A 9,509-nucleotide genomic window follows, 5' to 3' on the forward strand; every position below is an offset into this window, starting at 1 on the left:
ATTCAGTTTGTCTCAGATTGTCAATCAGAAACGTTTTCTTTTTTTAAGTAATTGTGCACATAAATTAGTAATGAATTCATTTCATTTATTTCTAGATCAGTCGGTAGAGCATGACATATGAGTGAGTGGTTAGAGACACCAAGTGTTTGCACTAATATTAATCATATGTATATATATATTTATATTTGTATTGTATGTTGTACTGATTAGCAGGTAGAAAATAAAACAACCCCAACAGCAGAAAAATCAAATCCCCATATAGGATAAATCTTTCACGGTGCAATATACAGACAGCTGATGAAATTAAAAATGACTCTACAATTAACAATCTTTGGGCAATATTTCCTGTCAGTCATATCCCATTGTGTGGGCAGCCTTGTAACCCATCCACTGGCCAAATGAAAGGCTTCTTTTAGGAGGGTATAAAACTGCCAATTGGACAGGATGGATGGGGATGGGTCCTCAGGCTGTGCAGGGTGCCCCTCTTTAAGTCTGACAGTAATTACTGTAGATTGATGATGCATGGGTTCTGTCAGCTGTGACAAACATCACAGCACCCATCAGCCATAGCAAAAGATGAGTCTGCGATCAGGGATGCACACACACACACACACACACACACACACACACACACACACACACACACACACACACACACACACACACACACACACACACAAACTTGGCACATGACAACAAGCTGAAGGGCCAATCTCAATACCCCTTGGCCTTCACTCTACTCCTACTTTTGTATTGCCCAGGAGGAGGTAGTGGACCTACGGAACAAAGCCACGGGGGTAGTGTTTGAAATTGGACACTTCTCAACTTCTCCCTTCTTTTCTCCCCCTAGTGGCTATATGCAAGATGTACCAACAACAAAAAAAAAGATCAGAAAACTACATTCAATCACAAATAGCTTTATTATCTATCCCAAAGCTGCACTTTCAAATTTCAAAGGGGTGCAACGTATAATCATCAAACTAATTGATTATAAAAAACAATTGATTTTAATCAAATAATCGATTTTACGGTGGAAATAAATCCAAACCTTTTCCAAAAATAGCAAAAGTAACAGATCTACAACACCATGCTTGCTTCCCAGTATTTAATACTGGTTGCCATCCAGTTCTCTCGTTGGAGAGAGAAGGGTGTTCATTTGTGGAAAGAAGGGCTTGCATTCCTTCCAGAATCTATGTACAGAATTGTATTTAACGCATTACTTATGTGTCTTTTATTTAAAGTTCAAATTGGCATTTATAAAAGGTCGCACAAGTATTTATGCTAATTATAACTGTAAGGCTTAATTGTAATTATAACACCAGAGCTACAAGTGACATGGTTTCCAGACACTACTGGTTTATCTCACAGCACTTAGATGTTTTATGGACGGCTGATATTCCAGACCTGGACCCAGCTTCTGACACAGCGTCAATTTGACACCCAGAATCTTTATCTAATGAAAATGATTGCTGACCCCATTTGCACTCTGTGTTATTAAATCGAAGGTTGTTGGGAGGCTACTGTCTTACATATGTCCTGGAATGCTCGCCAGTGGCCAGACTCTGGGAGATGGTTGCTTCCAGCCCCTCTGAGTCGTTTGAGATTACCGCAAATGCAGAGCACAAGAAAATGCAGAGCACCACAGTCCATGCTATCATGTTATGTTTACCATGTGCATATTAACCTCTGGCTGTATCAGTCCAAACAGTGGCTGTGACCTGTGTGACCCAGCTGGCCTTTGTGGGTCAGAACAGAACCAACTAGTCCCCGGGCCCCAGACAGACAAATCAATGACCATTGATCAGGGGACAGAGATAGCATCATCGTTCAGCGTAGAGTGGGTACAACATGTTGGCGTGTAATGGCCAGAGATACGATGACATGCGAGTACTAGGGGACAGACCACCGCTGACAACATCACCTCTTGTCTTTCTACAAGCTCAAAAAGGTGTCATTTTCTGTGCATCTGATTTGGGACAAAATAACTTGTTGTTGCATGTCAATAGTCATGTGTATTGACATATTACTAGCTTACAAATTATCACAAAAGCTGTTCCAAATTGTGTATGATTTTTCGTTAGTGGCCATATACGGTTCATTAATACCTGTTCTTTGTGAAGAACACAACAGAATGTCAGAGAGATGGAAGAAAAATCCAGTAGAGAGAGAAGGATGCTTGATGATGTTATAATAAAGAACACGAGGAATGAAGATAAGCCGCATAAGTCAACAAGACAACAAAGGTAGAAAATAAAGAGGTGATGGAATGCATAGGTGGCAACATGTCAGACAGGGAATCGTAAAGGGGAAAGAGAATAGACTCCACGAGGAGGAGAAATGGCAGGGACATGGATAGAGAGAAAGGGGGGGAGGGGAGGAGCGGAGGAGAAAAGAGAGAGATTATGATTTGTGGCTCTCCAGTGCACTAGCGTTACAGGAATGGCCCTCTAGGGCAGCATGAAAAGCCTCTTGATTGTTAGGAGTGGTAACAGGAGCCCCCGGCTCCTTGCCCCGATAGATTTATTTACATTTCAGTGCCTGGACTCTACCCTGAAAAAAAAAAAGAAAAGAGAAGGCAGCCAGGGCATCAATATTTTGTAGTAGTGATTACGCTTCTTTGCCCAACCCCCCTCCCAGCTCTTTGTTTCACGATGATGACTTAATACTATGTTGATGCTCTGGTGTCATGCTGCATTGTGCAACGGTTAGTCATTGGCTAATTCCTGAGGACTGGACACAATGGTGCATATCTATTGGTCAACCCATTCCTAGATTAAATATAGTACATCACTTGAGAGATAAAAATGTATTGATGTCTGCTGAGGTATTTTCACTTGACCCAGCCTATTTCATGGGAAAATATCTACCATGCAACTAACAGCTGTTCAATCAATCAGTGAAAATGTTTCTCTGTATTCGACACACTATAGTGTACATGTTTTGTTTACCAGGAGATTATAATTCATACCATATTGCTAAACTTGTAAATGAATTACTACCTTTCTGATAGAACCTTTATAAAATAATGATAATTACTGTAGATCAGCCAGAGACTTACTTTTGCATTTAACTTGTTTTTAGCCTTTTGATATAGCCTATATATTATAGCCTATTCAATTTAAAATGAAAGGAGGAAGCGCTGCATGGTTCAATGGCTGTATAGACAAGTGCTACAGCCTATTCAATGTTTAATTATAAGCTAAGTACTGTATCTGGAATCCGTTTTAAAAGACATGAAGTGAAGAAGAACATTTTTTTATTTGATAAATTCACAAATAAAGCAATATTATGCATATTTCTTTAGTATTGAGAAAGAATCACAAGTGGCTTTCAAGTATAAGTCTTTTGACTCCACAATATATAACCTTTATTTAACCAGTAAAACATACATACATTGAGTCTCTTTCACAAGTATGCACTGGCCAAGATGCAGGAATTACATTGTTCCATGATTCACCGTGACAAAACAGTACAGAACAAACACACTGGCTATCGGAAAAAAATGAAGTGAAAATACCTAATGCATTATGAGAACAAAAAATAACTACAGTATAACCAAATAAGCACAAAACAATCCAATAGATGTACAACCCTAAAAACGCAAATAAAGGGTAATGGTTGCAAATTGTCTTTATTACACACATTTCACAGATCACATTTAAAGACAAAAGTAAGGAGAAAATATATATGTATAATATATATGATATAATCATCAACTTCAGTGCTTACTTCTAAAGGAGAACACTAGAGAATGGAGCAGTGCACCCCTTGGCAGCCAGCGTCTGTGCACAACCAGACAGCTCCCAGTCTTAAGTGGAAGAGCAGCAGCCTCTCTCCCATTTAGGATAGTGGGCTATTTAGCCTGACGGCCATTAAATATGAATTAAAAACCACACAGGCCTCTTTGCCTTCCAAAATGTCATTACATATCTTTATGGCAGCCGATTGTTGAATAAGCAGTTTGCAGGGCTCCCCTGAGGCTCACGCTGGGGATGGGAGCAGAGTGGATGGAGAGGGGAAGTGAAGGTAGGAAGGGAGGAAGGGAAGAAGTGGGGGGGAGGAGGGTGGTCAGACGAGTGCTAAAGTGGAGGGATGGAAGGATAGCGGGGGGGAAAACGAGAGAGGACAGACTGAAGCATTGAGGGGGTGAGGAAGGGATGAATTGGGAGAGGAACAAAGGGAGGAATGGACAGGCAGAGTGCAGAAGTAACGGGAGGAAGAAATAGGACAGAGGATAGGTGGGAGGATGCGTGTCTGAATTGAGGCTGGAAAGCGGAGTGGTGCACTGGGGAGAGTAACCAACAGGCAGGCCCGCTACAGCAAGGCCAGGGCCTAATAGCAGCCAAAATGGAATCTACATTACAGGCCCTAACTGAGTGGAGTACTTCAGGGGCAGGGCCCCGGGAGGGCCAAATAATAGCACCAACTTGAAGTGGGTGCTTCAGTTTCCCCCACAACAGATGAAATTAGATTGAAGGGGAATGGGGAGTATTTCCAGAGAGATGCTGGGTTTCTTAGTATTTTTGGGGGTTGTTAGAGATGTCTCAGGAGGTCAGCATGTACTCTGGTAGCAATTTTATAATGCACTATTTACAACATGACAACAGTGCACAGTTGCTCGGGTCTAATTGGAGGTGCATTTTCAAATGGTGCAGCCATCATTAATTTAGGCTAGTCTCCACCATTCCTCTTTTTTCTTTCAATATACCCCTTTGTTAAGTTAATACAATTCATTCCATTAAAACATATTTTGATACATCTGTGACAATGGACATTTGATGAGGTTATTTTTCATGGAGATGCTCAGGTTCAAAGAGAACACTTCAGATTGTTAAAAGGGGGAAAAATTCATTCAATGTAACGTATTCCTCTTTCATGCTGCATTCTAGTTTTATGCCAATCAAAAACCTTTCCCCACTGTCAGGTATACTGTACGTTATAACATGCACCTGTCTGATCTGGTTATAACAAAGGAACAGCCTTGTACAGGGGGCCGTTGTTATGCCCAAGTGGACCACTGCTGTTTTTAAGACCACTCTCTTATTTTTCATCATATTTGCAGGTAAATTGTGTGTGTGTGTGTGTGTGTGTGTGTGTGTGTGTGTGTGTGTGTGTGTGTGTGTGTGTGTGTGTGTGTGTGTGTGTGTGTGTGTGTGCGCTCGCTCGTGCGTGCATGTGTGTGAGTATGTGTAGATTTTTATGTACACTGTAATATCTGCATTTCTACACTCTCAAAATGTAATTAACAATCAGGATTTTACAGTGTATCTGTGTATTAGTCATTCAGTTGTATGGATTGATATCAAACAGTGGTGCAGCGTAATAACCTGGCCAGTCTGATTTGAATAATTGGATATTAAAGTATATTAGAGTATTTCTAATCTCATATTTGACAGTGATACTAACGGACGGACAGACGGACAGACAGACAGACAGATGACTGGAATAGACAGATTGAGAAGCAGACAATATGTCAGTCAGACAGACAGTCATTGATTGTTTTATTGATTAAATGATTGATCAACGGACAGCTCAATTTGAAATATTATCCGCCACTATCCATAGTCATACAAACGAATACCCTATACCGTATTATAGATTTAACTCAAGCTTGTAGCTTCAGTTCAGCTACAGAATATCTTGTATTTTGTCCATATCTTGTGTGCTGCCCAGACCACAAGCAGATTGAAGATTGCTATTCTGCCGTGTTCCACACAGCACTGTAATATTTTGGTCATGTGTGCGCGCAGCATAGAGGTGCACAGCATCACTTGCTCTCACTTCTCTGCATCAGTCTATTTTTTTGTGTGCTTTCGTTGCCGTCAGTCCACTTAAGGGCCTTTGGTTTCTAAGGAGGCCATTGTATTTCCTCCGTTGCCTAGTAACCATCACCAAGGCCAGCACTCCATTGTTGCGGAGGCTGAGCACCTGAAGTGCTTGCAGCCTGTTTCTACTTTTCAAAATTGTACTATAATTTCACAAAGTGGTATTTCAGCATTACAGAGGAAAATTGGGGAAACTTCATTTGTCTGGTGATGTATGTATTTACAAGGCCACACAATCAACAGAGAGCTGGAGATGATTATTTGTTACAGTCATGATGGTGGAAGAAAAAGCTGTACAGTTCTCTGCATATTCAACTTGGACTGTATGATAAACACACAAAAGAGAGACAAAAATGGAGATAAACATAGATGGATGCCTACAAAGGTTTGTGTGTGCATCTGCGTAGATCTTGTACTTTGTTAAATTGCACGTGAGGTAGGGAGACATGCACAATAGCATAGCAGAGAGATATCTAGACAAAGAGTCAGAGAAGTAGACAGAGCAATAGAGAGAGAGAGAGAGAGAGAGAGAGAGAGAGAGAGAGAGAGAGAGAGAGAGAGAGAGAGAGAGAGAGAGGGGGGAGAGAGAGAATGGGAAAAGATAAGAAAAATGGGTACAGAGCACTATTTAGTCGGTAAGGACTCTTATTTTGAAAGGGTTGTGGGCTAGATTTTATTCTGTGACGTCACTTTTACACGATTTCCTTGAATAGCACCTGTGTGCATGGGGGCTGTCTGTCTGTCTGTCAGTTCTGAGTAAAAACATAACCCATTCCAGCAAAAACATATCTATCAGTGTTCTCCGCTGGCCAATGGAGACAGACTGTGTCCTTTTTTCCCCTTAGAGACCAGTACAGATGACCAGTATTCTTATCGTTACTTTAGGTGTTTTGGAGCCCCCCACCCCCCATTTCCTGAGCCCCAAAAGCATCTTTTCCATTTTTTAAAGAACATTTGAAGTGGTTTTGACATTTTTACACAGACTCTGCTTCTGTCTTTGTGCAGAGAAAATTGCCCCATTTTTGTGTGCGCGCAATCAAAGTATTTTTTGGATGACCTCAGGTGCCTAATTCAAATATGGTAAGTACCAAACATTTTTACCACATGATCATTCTGAGTGCAATTTATTTATGTTACGATTGACATATAGCAAAGATTTATTTGTGTTGTCTTTCAAATATTCATCCAAACCTTCCTGATGTATACTGTACTTTATTACAGATAATATATAAGCAATTCATTTCATTATTTGTCTTCCATCATTTACTTGTTTTCTCTGATTGATTTTCATTGCTGTATCTGATCAGTTCTCTTGCAGCAATCCTGAATACAATGCCACACTCTTAACTCATTAAAACCGGGAAAGCATCTGTGTCATTTTAGATTTGTGCGTTGGCTATTCAAAAATAGCAGATTTACAAGCTCACTTATGCAAGCAAAAAATCTTGAAAGTGTGAGAACTACTGATATAGAAGGCGTTCTTGTGTGTATGTAATGTATGTAAAATCGGCCTCAGGTCTTAATGGATTAAGCGAAAGTGTGACATTCAAATGTATCGGATTATTTAATATTAGGTCCTTCCAGTATTACTCAACAGGTATTAAACACACCAATGCTCAGATCATACCGTATGAAAACACTGTCAGACACACACGCACACACACATGCACGCACACACACACGCGCTCGCGCACACACACCTTTATGTACAGTTTCAACACCCTTACAGACAGTACATGCACCAAACACATGTGCAGACACATACTGTACAAATACAAACCGCTAATAACATAGTAGTATATGTGTATACTGTAACATAGTAACTATACAGCTGTTGCATACACACAAGCGAAAACCTACACGTGCACACACACATACAAATATAGCTTTCATCTGGTCTGAGTAGTACTGTACACATTGTGTTCTAAAGATGTTCTCCGTTCCATTCCATAATGTAAATCGTCGCTGTCGGGCAGAAACCTGACATCTCGATATTTCACCTTTTTATGATTTTTTTGGTAAATGAATGTCCCACATCATCATCATCGTACCAAGAGTGTTGCACAAAAGTAGTGAAAATAGCAGATCTACAAGCGATGTGACGTGTTGTGAGCTTGTAGATAGGCTATTTTCACTATCTATTTTCACTATTTTAAATTATTTTCTAAAAAAAAGGGAACGGTTTTGGACATACAAGGTTTCCACCGACAGTGACGAAATGTGTTGATCCAACTCTAAGAGTGTAACATTTTACACATACGGTGACCCCTAAGGGGTACATTTTTACCTCTCATAGATGAATTAACATGACATTTACAGTAAACATTTTTTAAATGAGATTTGAAAAACGCAACACATAATTGTGGCTGTTCTTGTGACGTGACAAAGAATGCCATTTTTCTGTGAGAAATTGGCACGTCATTTTCTTTCTCTTTTTGGTCATAAAACTCAGTTCTTATCCTGCATATCTGCAGCTTCCACATAATATGTTGAATAACTGGGTAAATCATGTGTTCATTTTACTCAATTGAAACCAAATGGACCCTTACAGGTCTATTTGGTTCCATTTGTCCACTCTCAGAGATAAATGAACACTCAGGATTTTGCTGTGTATATATCACATACAAGGCAGATCCTACTAACATAACATACAGCATGTATGAACATGCCTAGAGAGTACACTCCTGCAAATAGCCTTGCCTTACTGTAAGCAGCCACAAGCGTATATGAAAAGTCTGATATATGGGCTGCTGTACTGGTACAACACCCAAAATGAAAGTGCTTTCCCTCACATAAATCAGGAATCAAATATGTCCGTTCTTACTTGTTCAGTGTAATGTGTGTCCATCAACACATTAAAGCCAAAGCACTAACAAAATGGCAATATGCCAGCAAAAAAATATAATACAAATCCAATTGTACCTCAAAATGTAACTTAAAATGTTATTAAAATGCACTTGACAATATGAAAAGGTAACTGTTGAAGAATTTACAACTCAAGGAATCAAACGTCTGCCTATCATACATTCATATTATTATGTGGAATTTTTACACTGGAAAAGATTATCAGTCATTATATTGCACCTGGGTGGTTCTGGTCAATATAAATAATAATTATGACTGTATATAAATATAATATTTACATGCAAATCAGTATTAAGAATAGAATGCATTTTTGCTAAACCTTCTTCAACCTTTGTCAAAGACTATTAATATGCTAATTTCATAGTCTTTTTTTAATATACACTTACTGTAAATCTTTTTTGGCTTACAACATTAACTGACATATTTGGTGTGTGAGAAACGCACCACTGTGGGTGAAACACAGACCCCTGGGTAATGCTTGCACTGGGTGTTTACTTTGTACAAGAGCCCATGGCTGTCACAGAGCCAAATTCTGGAACACACAGTGTGCCCAGATAGCCCTTAACCCTGCTGATGTCCTACATTTCATTTTGACCACCACCATCTGTGGCCTTGTCCTTCCCCTGGAATCCCAGGGTCTTAAGCCTGATATATATTTCATTGCATGAAGGTCGTTGCATGCAGAAAATAATCAATCTATAAGCTCACAATACGCCACATCGTGGCACGTTGTGAGCTTGTAAATCGACTATTTTCTTCCTGCAACTCTGACGCACGACAGAGTAGATAAGGTTTGCTGTATAACCAAATCTCTTTGCA

Source organism: Gymnoscopelus braueri (genome assembly GCF_963280865.1).
Source record: "Gymnoscopelus braueri genome assembly, chromosome: 4".
Classification (NCBI taxonomy): Eukaryota; Metazoa; Chordata; class Actinopteri; order Myctophiformes; family Myctophidae; genus Gymnoscopelus; species Gymnoscopelus braueri.